Source organism: Triturus cristatus, chromosome 3_1, assembly GCF_964204655.1.
Source record: "Triturus cristatus chromosome 3_1, aTriCri1.1, whole genome shotgun sequence".
NCBI classification, from domain to species: Eukaryota; Metazoa; Chordata; class Amphibia; order Caudata; family Salamandridae; genus Triturus; species Triturus cristatus.
The window spans coordinates 770,611,539-770,629,221 of record NC_140583.1 but is presented as its reverse complement, the minus strand read 5'-3'; the positions used below and the strand labels follow the sequence as shown (position 1 = coordinate 770,629,221).

The following is a 17,683-nucleotide window of genomic DNA, read 5'->3' as shown; positions in this document are numbered from 1 at the left end:
TCTTCCCTGAGCCCGCCCACCTCCCCTTTACCACGGCGACCGCTGCGCGGGCGCGCCTAAGCCAAGCCCGTCTGCACCCGTCCGCGCCTGGACCGCGCCCAGCGGACGGACCCCTGGTCCTCCAGACCCCCGCCACTATACAGCCGCCGCCCTCCTCGCTCTCAAACCCAGCCGCAAAGAACGCTACGTACAAGCGGCACCTCACTACACCAAAGGAGCTTTCTCATGCACTCACTGTCACTCCACCTTCTCCGTTACCACCGCTACCACAGCCACGAACTCCACTCCTCAGGCTGCCCCCCCCCCCGGAAAACACCATCCACTGTATCCTCCTCAAAGTCAGATCCCTGCACCGGCACGCCATTGAGATATGGGACCTACTCAACACGCTCACACCCGATGTAGTCTTTCTCACCGAAACCTGGACTAACGCAAGCTCCGGCCCAGACATCGCAACGGCAATACCGGACAGCTGCAAACTCAAGAGACTGGACCGCCCGGACCGCCCTGGAGGTGGCATTGCCATCACTCACAAAACCTCCCTCAAACTCTCCACACCTAACACCAACATCTCTATTCCCAACGTGGAACACCTTCATTTCCAAATCCACACGAACCCCAGGACCACGCTCCGAGGCACACTCATCTACAGACCTCCGGGGCCACGCACGCTGCCCACTGCCGCCATCACGGAACTAGCCTCCACCCACGCCATCGCCTCAACGGACTATATTTTCTGCTAGGAGATCTAAATTTTCACCTCGAGAACACCCAGGACCCCGACTCCATCACGCTTCTAGAGAAGCTCTCCATCCTGGGACTCAAGCAACTGGTAGACGCACCCACCCACAAGGCAGGGCACACTCTGCACCCCATCTTCGCCGCCGGGTCCAACATCTGGGTCACCCACACCCCGGGGCTTCTCTGGACGGACCACCGCTGCGTCCATTTCACTTTTACGTCCAGCGCCGCTCCCAAACAACCCCCTCACCCCCCACGACGCAACTGGAACAAGATCACCGCTGACCTTCCCAACTTCACCCTCCTTCAAGACCCCCCCCGCAGCCACCACCGACACATAACACGCTGCCATGGAACTCTACAGCTGGATTTCCAGATGCGCAGACAAACTTGTCCCTCTAGGGCACACCACCACCAGACGCCCCCCTAAAGCAGCCTGGTTTACTACCGAGCTCCTTGAGGCCAGAAGCACCTGCAGACGACTCGAGAAGGTCTGGAGAAACCAGAAGACCCCATCATCACTCTACCACCACAGAAGCGCCATGAGAGTCTACCACCAACTGATAAAGGACACCAAAAGAACTTTCATCAACGAAAAGATAAACGCCAACGCCGCCAACAGCAGCGAGCTTTTCAACATCATCAAACGTCTCACCAAACCCCCCTGCGAAGAAACGGACATCACACCCTCCCTAGACCTCTGCAACAAGCTGAGCACATTCTTCCACCAGAAGATCATGACCCTCTACCACAATTTCAACGAACCAACGAACGCCCTCTCCCTCACCGCCACTACCTCCACCATCCCGACCATCACCACTTGGTCCGTCGACCTCATCACCGCCACCATGAAGAAGACACACTCCGGGGCCCCCACAGAGCCGCCGATGCCATCGCTCCAGAACTAACCCACACCATCAACTCCTCCCTGGCCTCGGGCACCTGCCCCCTGGAATGGAAACGCGCAGAAGTAAAACCCCTCCTCAAAAAGCCTTCGGCCGATCCAACGGATCTAAAGAACTTCCGACCCATCTCCCTCCTGCCCTTCGCCGCCAAAGTCTCGGAAAGAATCATCAACACCCAGCTGACCACGTTCATCGAAGAAAACTGCATCCTAGACCCATCCCAATCGGTTTCCAGAGCAACCACAGCATCGAGATGGCCCTGATCGCCGCCACTGACGACATCTGCATGCTACTAGACCAGGGCCACACCGCAGTCCTCATCCTCCTGGACCTTTCAGCAGCTTTCGACACCGTTTCACACCGCACACTAACCACCAGACTCCACACCGCCGGGATCCAGCGAAACGCCCTCAAATGGATCCGCTCCTTCCTCTCCGGAAGAACTCAGAAAATCAGACTCCCCCCCCCCCCCCTATCTCTCCGACCCAACAGACATCATCTGCGGAGTTCCCCAGGGTTCCTCGCTGAGCCCCACCCTCTTCAACATCTACATGGCACCCCTCGGCAACATTGTCAGGAAACACGGACTTAACATCATATCCTACACCGACGACACTCAACTCATCCTCTTCCCTCACCAGCAACTCAGAAGACACTAGACTCAGTTTCCAGGGGGGAATGAAGGACGTTGCATCGTGGATGAAGGACAGCTGCCTCAAACTCAACTCTGACAAAACCGAAGTCCTCATCTTCGGCACCCGCCCCTCCGTCTGGAGCAATGCATGGTGGCCTTCAGCCCTCGGTCTGTCCCCCACCCCTACGGACCATGCAAGAAACCTTGGCATAATCCTGGACTCCTCCCTCTCCATGAATCACCAAATCAACGCCGTCGCCTCCACCAGTTTCAATTGCCTCCAGATGCTTCGTAAGACTTTCAAATGGATCCCCCCCAACTGCAGAAAGACGGTCACCCACGCCCTCACCACTAGCAGGCTCGACTACGGAAACGCCCTCTACGCAGGAATCAACAAATCCCTGCTATGCAAACTCCAAACCATCCAGAACGCTGCCGCAAGACTCCTCTTAGGAACACCACGCCACGAGCACATGACCCCGCACCTGCGCAGACTCCACTGGCTCCCCGTCGAGAAGAGAGTCACTTACAAACTACTCACACACGCCTACAAATCACTCAACAACATCGGGCCCAAGTACCTCAACGACAGATTGAGTTTCCACTCACCAGTGTGGAACCTTCGCTCGGCCGACCTCGCCCTGGCAGAAGTCCCCCGCATCCGCCGTAGCAGATCCGGAGGTCAGGGCCTTCTCCTACACCGCAGCCACGACCTGGAACTCTCTCCCGTTGGAAATACGACATACAACAACCCTGCTGGCTTTCAGGAGTGCACTCAAGACTTGGCTTTTCAACTGACCTGAGCTGCCCTAACCCCACCCACCCTCACCCCTCAGCGCCTTGAGACCCTCACGGGTGAGTAGTGCGCTTTGTCAGCCCCTGATTGATTGAAAAAAAACATTTAGCAGTGCTGCACGCCGCGCTTCATCTTCCTCAATGGCAGCAGCAAACCCACCAGGCAGGTAAAGGGTGCAGTACCACAAACTGGTACTAGGTGTCCCTATGGAGTTGTAAAGGAACCTCTATGTAGTGTATGCCTTTAAGGTGGGGTTGTTTCCTTTTAATGTTTGTGTGTGGGGAGCGTGGCATGGAATCCCTGTGGGTTCTGGACAGTTTCCAATCCAGAACGTCAGATGCTGGCTGATGTCCTGGAGAGGAGACTGTGTAGCCTGGCGCTCGCCTGTTCTTCTATTTGAATAAATACTTGGATTTATTACTGCTCTTTCGCCTTCATTTCACTCTATTAGCCACATAAGGTACTGCACCCTTAACGTATTTATAAAGAGCAAGATTGCAGCTGAGCATACATTTCCATTTGTTTGCATTGGAACTGAGAGTTTTAAAAATGGAACATTGTTGTTTATTTAGCATTATTTCACAAACAAGGCTTTTGTACAGCACGTGTCCACCTAATCAGTGTTAAGTGTTTACAAAATGCATGTGTTCCTATTGCACCATAGGTGTGTAGAGGATCTGAACCAGTTATAATCCTTTGTACTGAAGAGTAACTCTGTGTGCAGGTAACAGATGATTACTTGGTTTGATTAAGTTCCACACAAGTTTTTTGGTGCGGCAGAAAAGGTTTCCAGCAAGGCAAACATTCTGTGTACTACGTGCTAAGTATTGTAAGCATACTAGAGTTGACAGATTCGTCTCAGCATGATAGTTTCTACTTAACATAGAAGACTGTGTGCACCAGGTGCTAACCTATAGACAAGCGCTTGTTTTGATCAGAAGACGGACTATCTGTAAACTTTTCAACAGAGTATGAAGGATGCAGGTACTATGATCTTTGGCACCTTCAGACATTGGCTACATTAAATGAATAGTCGCTCTTTAGACACGTTTTGTATAGAGTGTAGACTGTTCTTAGTGCACAATTTTTAATACTCTAGGGTCTATTTATCATGATAGCTTTACTGTCTGCAAACAGTGTGGTACAGAGTAAACTCTCTCCATAGAGTAAACGGTGTTAACAGTACCCACTTTTCTAATTATATCCACTTAATTTCTCAATTTAGGTTCAATGAATGTCAGGAGTTTGGTACAGGTAGTAGGGCATTAGTTATGTAACAAGGCTTCAGTATCCGGAGGAACTTAGTTTTCTCTGAACAGCTGTATACAGACTGAACACCATGTGCAGGATAGGTTACACTTTTATCTGTGGTTCATAGTCAACATGAACTCGGCTACCCATGAAGTGTATGGTATAGGGTCAATGTAACTGTTAAGTAACCTCCACACGATAGAAGATTAAAATTGAGGTTTATTCAATCACAGGAACACCAACAGCACAGTTCCCTGGGCACATCTTGTTTCTCCAACTGCTCTGTTTGTTCTGTGAACTCCAGAACTTCAGGCACAGCAGTTTAGCTTACAAAAATATGCAAGGGAGCTGCATTTAGTGAGAATTAGGATTATGTTGATAAAGTTATGCATTGCAATATCCAAAATCCGGATTTTAAAGATATGTTTGTGTTGAACATCAAGTATACTGTTATGGAGGTCAAAAAGAAACCAATTTGTTCCATGTCTATTGGGGGTGTTGAAGTGGACATGTATGCAGATTCAGGATGTCCTTTTACAATTATTGATGAAGTTGTGTGGAATTCTAAATTTGTACCTAAAGTCGGCAAGTTCCTTTGTGAAGCAGATATTAATCCGGAGGGGTACTCAGGGGAGAGAATAGATTTATTAGGTTATAGAAAATTGATTATTAAGTTCAAAAACAGAGAATCGTCTGTAAAACTCTATGTTGCAAAAAAAGGACCCTCTGTGTTAGGTTGGAGGGATCAAGGAGATCTGCATATCATTTTAAATCCTAATGGTCCAGGTCATGTGATGATTGTGGATGACAGTGCCATTTTGAGTGACAATATCCTTAAAAAATATCCTCAGGTTTTCAGTGGTAATATTGGCAAATTCAAAGGGTTCGAACATCAGATTATGCTAAAAGTGGATGCATGCACTAAAGTACATAAGGCAAGGAATATTCCTATTACTGTGAGGGAAGAGGTGGAGAAGATATTAGACAAATTAGTTAAGGTTAACATTATAGAACCTAGAGAGTCATCCGAATGGATTTCTCCAGTTGTAGACGCAAGACGCAGCAATGGCAAGATTAGACTTTGCATTGATTTACGCCATGTAAATAATAATATTGTCATTGAGAAATGTCCCCTTCCTAAGATTACTGAAATGCTTGCTCTTGTCAAGGGTGCAAAGTTGTTTTCCACTATCTATTTATCAGCCGCATATCATCAGATTCCTTTGGCTGAAGAAAGTAAATCCATAACGATTTTATTACGCCAATGGGATGGTTCTAATACAGAAGAATGCCTTTTGGACTGGCATCTGCGGCTGCTATTTTCCAGAGGCTGATGTATCAGTTATTTGGGAAACATCCAAAAGTAAAGTGTTTTGTTGTTATCTGCCAAACTAAGACATTATTCAATTATACTAGAAACCAGCTAAACTTTATTGCTGGGGACATCAGTACAACAATCAATGTCCACAGGGTCTATGTTCATGAACAGACATTGTACATACATTTTCAGGCTGCTCAAGATTGCAGTGTTACTGGGCTCAAATCTTTGGGTTTTTGTTGCAGGGCGCTAGGTGGCGCTAGCCAAGATGGCCGCGCCGAGGTAGAGCTCTGCGATGCCTGACCCCTCGCATCCGTCCTGATCCTGTTGCTGCTGTCGTGGGCGCACTCCGCTTCCCGATATCTGCTGCGGAGCCGTAACCCTACCCTCGCCGCAACTTTGGGCCGTTTCCGAGCCTCGGGGACTGAGTTCTGCCGCCTGAGAGCGGCACCGTTGCTGAGGCGCGCTTTCGGCCGGTTCCTCGGCCGGCGGCGCCTGCTACGAGCGCCCGCGGCGTCACACGAGGGACGTGGGCCGCTGTCTGCTGGCGACTGGACTGAGGCGGGAGACGCCCGCGGAGACGAACTCCGGCTTGTGGCGCGCTGCGGGTGAGTCGAGGGGGGGGCGACGGCTCCTAAGCGCCTCCCCGGACCACCCCGGCCGCGGGGCCCCGATCGGCGGGCAGGCCGGCCCGGGTGCTGAGAGCCTGTGTGACCGGGCCCGGCTTGGTGATTGCCGCCACCTTGCGCGTCGTAGCGCCTTGGCCTGCGGGCCGGTGTGTCCCCCGGGGGACTGCCCTCCTCTGCCCTCCTGCCCTCCCGCTCTGCACGCCAGGTGGGGATTTGCTGCTGGCGGGGTGGAAGCTTGGCCCTTCCTGGATCTCCTGACGGGGGAGCTGCGCTGGACTGTTCTGCCTGGTGCCATCTGTTCGGTGACTGTTGCTGAGGGGACCCCCCCCCCTGTCCCTTCCCCCTCGTCCTCCTCGCCCGGCGAGGCTGCCCACGGAGCTGTGTCAGGGCTGGAAAGGGGCGCCCTGCGACATCTGCGTCCCGGGAAGGATCGAGCTGTGGGCCCCGAGCTGGGGAGTAGCGGCGCTCCGAGCTGCAGGACTGCCCCGACGGACTGAGGCCGTGGACGGCGTTGGTGTGGCCCGAGTGTCGCAGCTAGCCTGGGGGCCGTCTCCCGGAATTGCCCGCAGCGCGGGGCTAGTGGCGGGGCGGTGCTGGTCCGGACTCTGGTTCGGGGGGTGAGACGTGTGGACCCACCATGGGCAAGGAAAAAGGCCCTAGGCAGCCGGCGGTATCCCACCAAACGAAGATTGACCGCTACGTGACCCCCGACCCCCCGGGGGCCGGCGGGGGGGAGGCGCCCGCCCCCAACAACGACTTGGCCACCATCCTCCACGCAATCGATGCATCTCGTACCTCTCTGGAAGGGATGGTTGGGGAGGTGAAGGTTGATGTCGCGCTTCTGCGGCAGGATCTCCGCAACGCCACGGCCCGCATCACAGAGGCAGAATCGCGGATCTCCGCGACAGAGGACGACATCCATCAATTGCAGGACCAGGTCCGGGAGCTCACGACCCACTCCAAGGAACTGCACAGGCGGGCGGAGGATGCCGAAAATCGCGCCCGCCGCAACAACCTTCGCCTGGTGGGCTTTCCGGAGGGGGTCGAGTCGGGCCGGGCCGACGACTTCCTAGAGGCCTGGTTTAAATCCTGGATGCCGGCGGGCAGCTTGTCTACCTGGTTCGTAGTGGAGAGGGCACATCGGTCGCTGGCGTCCAGGCCTCCGGTGGGGGCCCCTCCACGCCCCTTTATTCTTCGGATCCATAACTTCCGGGACAGAGATGCCATTCTGCTGGAGGCCCGGGTGAGTGGCAAACTGGCATATAACAACCACACCATTATGATTTTCCCAGATTACACCCGGGAGGTCCAGGAGCAACGCCGCTCATATACGGAGGTGAAGCAAAAGCTGCGCTCCCTGGGCCTTCAGTACCAGCTCCAGTTCCCGGCCCGCCTCCGACTTGTCTTTCAGGGTAAGACGCTGTTCTTCGACACCCCCAGGGCGGCCTGGACATGGCTTAACGAGGAGAGGCCCCTGCGACAGCTGGACGGGGGGCAGTCCGTTGCGGGCCCCAGGTGCCCTGTGGGGGCTGGGTCCCAGCGGCCGCGGCGCGGGAAGCGCACACACTCCCGGCAGCGGCGAGGTGCGAGCGCTTCTGGCAGACCAATGAGAGACTCTTCCGCCTCTTCCGAAGCCTCCTCCCGGGCGGCCGGGGGATCCCGACGCCGAGCATCGCCTGGGCCGGACGGGTCTCCGACCCCCCTCATCACGCGCATTGACTCATCGGACCTTTCCCGCAGTCCCGCTATATGACTTTCTCCTTGTTTCTTGCAGTTGCGGGGAAGGTGACTGCCTTGCCCGAGGGCGGGGGTGGGGGGCTCCACCATATTGTGCCTCCCAGTGCCAGCCCAGGTCAGAACAATGTCATCCGTACTTCAGGAGGGGTCCACTACGCTCTTTATACTCGAGCACCTGAGCTTGGGGTCTTGTGACTGTTAGTTTGGTTCGGGCGACAGATGCATCTGGTTTCGAAGTGTAGGGTGGGGGGTTGGGGTTTGGTGTCTGCTTGGGGTCTCTCTTTATGAGACTGTTCTGTTTGGGTTTGAATTGTTATTTGCTGAGCCTCTCACACAGCGCTGCGCGGCGCCCGGCGTCGTGTCCCTTCATTCCGCTCTTCCTGTGCACTCTGCTGCCGCTCACCTTTAGCCACCGTCCGACCACTTCCCCTGGTGGAGCCCAATGGTCCCTCCGGGGCATGCGCGCTCCGTGCCCCATCCCGCTGGCGCCCGGGTCCACGGGTGTCCCCCCGGCGCTCCCTGCCTGCCCCCTTCCCGGCGCGCTTCTTTCTCACTGCTGCCATGGCTGATTTAGCTCCCAAAGCCCAGGTGCGCATCCTGTCCTGGAATGTGAATGGCCTGCTGGACCGGCTTAAGCGCACTGTCGCTCTCAAATACGCCCAGCGCGTGGGTGCTGACGTGATCCTGCTTCAGGAAACCCACCTCCTTGGTGAGAACTGTCCCTTTCTGGCGCGCTTCGGATACGACCGGGTGTGGCACTCCGGGTTCTCGCGCGGGTCGCGTGGGGTTGCGGTCCTCCTGCGCCGTTCCTTTCCCTTTGTGTTGGCCCGGGTGGTCCACGACTCCCAGGGGAGGGGGGTTGCGGTTACCGGCACGCTTGAAGGCCGACCACTCAGCCTCTTGTCACTCTATGTGCCGCCCACGGGGCTGTCCTCGGCCTTAGCTCTGGCTGCGTCCTGGCTAGCGACTTTTCCGCCCGGCACTGTTGTCATTGGAGGGGACTTCAACGCCGTTTCGGCCCCGCACCTCGACTCTTCGGGCCCGGTCTCGGACTCCCGCGCGGCGCGGGCGAGGCAGCTGGCCGGGTGGGCGGAAGCTCAGGGACTCTGCGACGCGTGGCGGCTCTGGCACCCACACACGCGACAATATACACACACCTCAGCCGCCCACCACTCTCAGGCACGCATCGACGCGATCTTTGTCCCCCCGGCCGACTGCCCGGGTATCCAAGACGTCCGTATCCTTCCCCGGGGGATATCCGATCATTCTCCGCTTTTGTTGGGCTTGGGCCCCCCGCCTCACGGGGCTCGCCAAATGTGGCGCTTCAATGCATGGTTCCTGCAGGACAAAACGCTCCGTAAGGAAGTGGGATCCGCGCTGGCCCTCTATTTTGGCGACAATGACGGATCGGTCTCCTCGGCGGGCACCCTCTGGGAGGCATGTAAGGCCACGGTTAGGGGGGTTGCCAAGGCGCAGGTGGTGAAACATCGCCAGGCACGGCTGCAGTGGCTCACGGCCTGCGAGGCTCAGGCGCTGCGTCTGGAACAATCGGTTTCTGACTCCGGGGATCCGGCCGAGACCCGGCAGCTGCGGCTCCTACGCGAGGAGATTCGTCAGCGGTCGCTTGACGCGGCTAAACTTCTCTGGCAATCCTCGGTGGCGCGGGTATATGGCTGGGGCGACAAAAATGGGGCGCTCCTGCACCGGCTGGCCACTTATCCCAGGGCATCGCGCATCATCCCGGCGGTGACCGACTCGGGGGGCACGCTTCAGTCCTCGTCCGTGGCTATAGCAGACGCTTTCGCTCAGTACTATTCACAACTCTACCGGGCACGAGCATCGGATCTGCCTTTGGCGTCATTGCTCACCGCTGGTAATTTACACCTTCCCCGGCTGCGGCCCAGTGATTGGGAGAGTCTGGAGGTTCCCATCTCTCCTGACGAGATCGGAGACGCGATAGGGCGCACGTCCGCCGGGAAAACTCCTGGTCCGGACGGGTTCCTACAGGAATTTTATGCCACCTACAAGGAACACTTGGTTCCGCGGCTGGGTGCCCTATATGCGGAGGCGGTTGAAAGAGGTTCCTTCCCCCCGGAGGCTGACATTGCCACGATTGTGGTCCTGCCTAAATCCACTCCGCCGCCCAGGGACAGGTCGGCCTACCGGCCGATCTCTCTGATCAATACCGATATCAAACTGTATGCGGCGGTTCTGGCCCAGCGGCTCCGGCCCCTCCTGTCGTGCCTGGTGCACCCGGATCAATGCGGCTTTATGCCGGATCGGGGCACCCGCCACGGCCTCCGCCGCCTCCACGTGGCTCTGGCACACCGCCATCGCATATCTCCCTACCTCACTCTCCTGCTCGCCGACTTCGAGAAAGCCTTCGATTCGGTGGGATGGCCCTACCTGTTCGACGTATTAGCCCATATGGGCTTCGGTCCCAAGTTTGTTGGGATGGTGCGGGTTCTGTACGCGCGCCCTCGCGCTAGAGTGTTGGTTAACGGGGCGCTGTCGAGAGCGTTCCCGATCGGTCGGGGCACGCGGCAGGGGTGCCCACTCTCACCCCCTCTTTTTGCGCTCGCAATGGAGCCCCTTGCTGCCCTAATCAGAGCGGACTCTCTCATTCGGGGGTGGGAATGGCCGGGCCTTGAGGCGGACAAGATCGCCCTTTATGCGGACGACGTTCTGCTGTACCTTGGTGACCCAGCGCGTTCGGGCCCTCGAGCTCTCCATATCTTGGGCCGCTTTGCCCGCGCCTCTGGCCTCTGCCTCAATTCGCACAAGTCGGTCCTCGTACCCCTTCACCCCTCCCGGGAATGCTTCGATTGGCAGACCACGATTCCCCTCCGCCGGCTGTCTTTCAAGTATCTGGGCATCTGGGTCTCCCTCCTCCCGGAATTGAGCTGGGCGCTCAACGTGGCCCCTTTGGTCAAGAAAGCCAAGGCAGACCTTACTCGGTGGCATTCTCTCCCGCTGAACCCGCAGGGGAGAGTGGCGCTCTACAAAATGATGATCCTCCCCCGGTTTCTGTAGGTTTTGCAGAACACTCCAGTGTCCTTTCCGAGGTCGTGGTTTCGCGAGTTGGACGGGATGGCCACCAGGTTCCTCTGGGGTGGGAAGAGGCCACGGTTGGCCTTGCCGATCTGCCGCCTCCCCACCTTTGACGGGGGGCTGGGCATGACCAACCTCTACCTTTACTACCTGGCCACCCGGCTTCTGGTCATTCATGACTGGTTTGGGGGGGGATGGTCCGATCCGGCCTATAGGGTGGAACTGGAGGCCTTGGGTCTCTCCAGTGTTCAGGACCGCATGTACGGAGCCCCGATTCCCACCTCCTGCCCCGACATCACCAGGGCGGTCTTCCTGGCTTGGCGGGCAGCGCTCCGCCACACCGGATGGACCGGGAAGCTGGCGCGCGCCACCCCTCTCTGGCATGGGACATGGTTACGGGAGGTTGCGGGGTTGGAGGGTTTTGAGCCGTGGGACTTGCTCGGCATCTCCCAGTTGGGAGATGTATGGCGGGGGGGACGCATGTGCTCATATTCGGAACTGCAGGCGCGCTTTTCTCTCCACCCGTCCCAATTCTATAGGTACCTTCAATTGAGACACGCCATACGGGCCCACACCCCGCTTGACATCCGGCTGCCGGATCATAACCCCCCGGAGGCTCAGGTCCTGATGGGTAACCTAGGAAGGGGAGGCATATCCAGAATATATCGTTCCCTTGTTAACAATACCCCTGTGCCCCAGGAGGGTCTGAAGGAGCGATGGGAGGAATGGGTGGGTCCCCTGGACGAGATCGATTGGCGGGAAGCCCTTATGGCTCCCAGGCTAGTGACGGCATCCGCCAAACTGAGACTCATTCAAATCTACTATCTGCGCACGGCCTACCTTACACCAGCGCGCCTGCGCCGCGCGGGCCTCTCCACCGACGCAGCTTGCCCTCGTTGTAGCTTTGACCCGGCTGACTTCCTCCACATGGTATGGTCCTGCCCGGAACTGGAGAGGTATTGGCGTGGTATAGAGACTGACTTGACGGAGGTCCTGGGGTGGGAGGTGCCGCACGACCCCAAACACATCCTACTGGGTATCACTGGCGGCCTGGACGGCACGCGCGCTGAAAAAGTGTTTCTCATGACAGCGTTAATGGTGGCAAAAAGGGACATTGCGGCAGCCTGGAAACAGCCGCCTAGTCTGACCAGGTGGAGCGCGGGGGTGGACTGGTGTGCGGCGCAGGAGCGGATTCTTTACCAAGCTCGGGGCTGCCACAAAAAGTATCGCAGGGTTTGGGGGAAATGGTTAGGGAATGTATTGTGATTGGTGGGGTGGGGTGGGGCGGAAGGGGGAGGTGGTTCGGGGGTGGGGGGCGGTAAAGGGGATTGATTCCCAGATGGGACTAATGTATAAGGCTGGTCTGAAAGGCTCACTGTTTTTTGTTGCACAAGAAAACAATAAAAACTTGTTTATCAAAAAAAAAAATCTTTGGGTTTTTGAGCCTCTTAGTTGAGAGACAGATCACTGGATCTCCAAAACTGATCATGCTTACTTGAACTTACTAAAAACATTTAGGCTCCCATCTTACAAAAACAAAACCATTTCTGAACTAAGAGGCAAGTCAGTTGTTATGTGTATCTTATTTTTATATGACCTATTAACACTGTAGTCTAATAAGTCAAAATGAGATTTTTTTTATAGTACACATTCTGAACTTACATATTTGAAGGTGCTTTCATAAGTAATAATGAAAAAAGAATTGAGGTCAGTGAAATAAAATATATTTGACTACCATCACACAATTTTGGTTACCCACATAACCAAAGATTTACTCCCAGTTTTCTGGTTTCATGTTGTGCAAAACAGTCACTACAGGACGATCTTTCAGTTTTACCAACCAGATGTAGTGCCGAGACAACTGTGTGCAGGTAAAATAATGAAAACCTTTCCTTGTTGTACTATACAATTTGCACACTACAGTAACTGTTGAACATATGTCATGCAGTAAGATATGGGGCAGTCTTTAATGTGTTTAATTATTTCAAGACTACATGTTCAAAACGGCTTTATAAACCTTCTTGCTTGCTCACATATTTCTTTATTAAAATTTACTTTAAAATGTTTCATTTGCCTTTCGTCTTCTCAAAGTTTTCTCATTCTGGGCCTGTCAGTCTGGGCGCTCGCAACATACAACTCAGCCCCTACTTCTACATCGCCCCACTTTAAAAGGTCACCTGCAGCTATTGGTAACATGACCTCTATAAAAACATGATGTGCAACACTCACAGGCTTTTTGCTGTATCCTGAATGTCATGCAGCTCAGACAGAATGGTGCCTCTCTGCAGAGACAGGTCACTCTTAGGATCTTCCATGTGGATACATTGCCCAGTACCTGTAAAAAAAGCAAAGCAGAGACATCTCAGACCTGTATTAATGTCATGTCATCTGGGGATCTATCAGAATTCTTTGGGAGCTGCCACAGTACTTTTATTACTTTGGACCCTGTTGTATGTCCAGGGCCCTCGTAAAATAGGACATAGCTTTATGGAATCAGTGACCACAACTGACCTCCCTTTTTTCAAGAACTTTAAGCACAGTCACTATAAAATAATCTGTGCATATTCCCTGATACTTGAGAAAGTGCATAGATTGGACAGTCAAAGAAGTAAGCACCCACAGTCTGTTCATTTGGTGTCACAGAGACGTTGCCTTCAATAAGTCATGAGTAACAAACTAGCGTGTTTTGATACAGCCCACCACTATCTCTCATTATTCATTAAATTAGGCACACACAAATCTTTCATACTCAGTGCTTAGATTGCCAGGCCTCAGCTTACGAAGAGTTGCTACCAGTATGCCACACTCGGCAAAGCTAGGCCCGTTCAAGTGCAGCACAATAATGCTAAGATTGTATACAATAGGGAGCCTTAGGTGGTGCCAGTGTGCTTGAAAGAGTTCATTGTCTGGAGAAGATAGACAAGGCCTGGTTAAGGTACGGAGAGAATGGTTTAGAGGGCATGTTCTTGAGGCCCAATGTGCAGAATTCTACATAACTGGGCAGAAATTAAAGTACAGCTCCGGCCTGGGACATGAATGTACCAGGTCAGAGGACCTTTGGTAATGTCAATAGGTTGTATCAGAAATATCTTCAAAGTGCACCCTAGTCTTCCACAACAAGCACAAGTGAAATAAAACCTCCTAGCTCCAACAGTCCAAACCAGTGTACACCTACCCACATTCTGAGTGGAGAAAATAGAAGGAGAAAAACATTGCAACACAACAAATCCGGGATGAGAAAGAGCTATGAGGTATAAGAGGAAGACTCACTACCATCAGTTTTTTGTTCCAGTCTTACCCTTCTAGGCCTGCTGATCAATGAAGAACACAATGACAACTTGGACCAAAACACCTATGTCAGACACAAACAGCATATGGTGACGTTCTGAAAACAGAACTTTCATTACTACTTACTGTCTGTAAAAGCCAGTTTAGCTGGTTAAACGCTCCATTGTCCCTGACATTATCACCTGTATTTTCATCCCTGGCAATTGCTAACATCTGTAGTGACGACTTGATATGCCAGAAATGGTCTTTAAGGGACCTGGACAACCACCAACCCGCTATCGAAAAAGTTACAGTATGCGCCAGCAGAAGACCAACTGCTACTAAAGGAACAAGCCGGGCTGCCTGGACATTAATGCAAAAAGCATGTAAATCCACACAGAATGTACAAGATACAAACTTTGACAACTTGACATCATGCAGGCTCAAGTAGATCCCATTGGACATTACCCAAAATCTAATTTTCAAGACTAGGAAGACTCCTCTTTCTTGTTTACAAAATTCAAGAGGGTAGCATGTGCATCTAGTCATCCCACAATAACAGTTAACCTATTATATTGCGTCTCTTCCAACTGGAAACTACAAACAACCTATCAGAGTGCAAATGCAACTTCAACCTGTCCGTACCCAAAGGGGAAGTACACCTTCAAGGAACAACCTGGATCTAATTCACAACAGAAATGCTTAAAAGGAGCAAGAAGCTGGGTATCAGTCACATTTCTTAGTAGTAACCAGCTGTAACTAGAATCTCATACAAAGAAGAGGATTATCTAATTGGGAAAGTACTTGAATCTCATACAAAGAAGAGGATTATCTAATTGGTAAAGTACTTTGAATTATTTGCCTTGTGAATGACTGCTTCAGCACAATAACATCTTTAGGCCACAATCATTGTAGAGCTGGACATGGCTACCATATAACAAAGAGCTACCCAGTACTTTTTTTCTTCTTTAAAGACATAAGACCTACCCTTTACTTTGTCTCGATCAATGCCTAGGTCCATGGAGGAGGTAAGGAGTACTTATTTTGAAGAGAATTCAGGAGAGCCAATGTGTCACCCCTATCAGTTTTTCATGCTCCTCGCTGCTATCCCACAAGAAGACAGGGCTTTTGTGAACAAAATTCAAATGCTTTCCTTCTGTAATTAATTTCAGTTGCAAGCCTGTCAGGCTGGTATTAAAGGGTTGTTCAATCTCACCCACTTAACTAGCACTGACCATGTTCTGCTCATGCTTCTATATGTGGCATTCACAAACCGAATCAGGCATATTATTAAAGGGAAGTCTTTGAGCATAAATAAACAGTCACCTTTTGGCTTAGATTTCTTGCTCATCCTGCTGCCTGCTAAAGAAAGAGACTCTACCCCACAACATGACCTTCTATCAACCTGGGCGAGTGATGGACCACCAACCCAGTCTATGCCAAAGCGATCTCTGTGCTCCTTTAGGCTTGACATTTCAAACCAGTTAAGCGCTGTTGCATCAGGCTTAACAACGTTAAACTACAGCTATCGAAGATTAGCTCCTGACGAACTGCTTCCCATCTACAGACAAGTTTCACGAACTCATGTTTCCCATTCTTCATTATTGCTGGCGGACACTGCCCTTTACTTTTTTATCCTTTTATGGTACAATTTTTCCCTTTTTTTTTTCTTCTGCGTGTTTTTAACTCATGAATCAAACTATGCGAAGCAACTCCCCCCCCCCCCCCCCCCTCTCTTTCACTCCGTCTCGACTTACCATCGGGGGGTGGACTATACACCACAAAGGAGGGAGGTTATCATTGCACACTAGCGTTCCCCACACGGGTATTCCCCCTAATTTTCGATATATGACTCACTTTTTATTGCACTGTTGCAATAATTTTTTTGGGTTTGAGTAGGGATAACAATACCGGCACGATTGGGGTGCTGTTGTCGGTGGGTGTGGTGGAGGGACTTAATTCCACTGCTGTTTATTGCTTTTCTTCCCAACAGGCAGACACAGGCTCCATATTCCAAGGCGCACTTTCTCATTACCTCCGCAGAGCATACCGTGATATTATTAGGTTAAAATGTCATGTCAGCCCACACTGAGGCCCTACAACTGAATCTAATCTCATGGAATGTCAGGGGTCTTCGAGATCCCGGGAAATGCAGACAAGTCCTTACATATCTAAATAGACATCATGTTCACATTGCGGTGTTGCAGGAGACTCACCTAGACCCATCTCGTACTCCCTCGTTTGCCAGCAAATGGGCTACAGTTTGAGTATCCTCCTCTTATTCTACCTACTCCAGAGGTGTTGTGATCCTAATAAAACAGAATATTCCCTTTATTTTGGGAGGCACACAGAAGGATTCTCTTGGGAGAAGCTGTATGATATGGGGCACACTATATACCCAGTCAGTCACAATAGTATGCTGCTACGGGCCTAATATTGATGATCCCGATTTTTACACCACACTTTGGGGGCGAATACTCCAAATAGGCTCCACTCACATTATTTGGGGGGGAGATTTTAACACCGCCTTCAATCCAGTTGCAGACAGATATAATACATCACACCTGCATTATACCAAGACACAAGAAGCTCTGACGGGCATAATCACAGCTCACGGACTCACAGACGCATGGAGACATGACCACCCGGATGGAAGGGAAGGAACTCATTGCACTGCACTACACGCTTCCTGGGCTCGCCTGGACTATTGGGTGGTCTCCCGAAGGGCGGCCTCATGGATCACACAGGCAACTCACCTCGCAAGAACTTACCCAGACCACTCCCCGGTGCTTATAACAATAGTCCCACCCAACTTGATTTCCTCTCCTAGACTCTGGCGGCTCATTCCGGAGGCACCACTCGATACCGTCTTCAGGGCTGAAATCGGTACGGAAATCACTCGCTTTTTTCAGACCAACATTGGCTCGGTCTCATCGATAGGCACGGTCTGGAAGGCCTTTAAGGTCACCACCTAGGGCTCCTCCATGGCCAAAAGCTTTGGGGTACTACGGGACCTTCGTCGCACTCTGCACTCGCTGGAACATGAGCTTAAACAGCTGGAGAGCGACCTCTGGGGTGATGACTCTGGACCACGCCTGGCGGCATTCAGAGAAAAACTCACTGAATACAAAGAAACGGCTGATTCGGAGGCACGATTTCGAGGGAAATATCACACGGCGCGCAGATACGGCGAGGGCGGGCCGCCGAGGCAAGATGCTGCTGCAAGTCACCCGTCTACCTCGATTCTCTATGTTCTCGAGATTAGGGACTCTTCTGGGGTGCGTCATAGAGACAATCTGGACATCCGCTGCACTTTTACCGAATTCTATACTGATTTATATAGCACCTGCAGGG

At 52.7% G+C, this 17,683-nt stretch overlaps 1 protein-coding gene across 2 annotated transcripts in view; it reads right to left on the bottom strand.

Annotated features, from left to right (window-relative positions):
- TSSC4 (tumor suppressing subtransferable candidate 4) overlaps positions 1 to 17,683 on the bottom strand; it is a 94,916-nt gene that overhangs the window by 47,675 nt on the left and 29,558 nt on the right. For both annotated transcript variants that reach the window (XM_085644945.1, XM_085644946.1), the window contains one exon: positions 13,292 to 13,397. The gene's annotated coding sequence lies outside the window, so the exon portion shown is untranslated. The remainder of the gene's footprint in view (positions 1 to 13,291; positions 13,398 to 17,683) is intronic.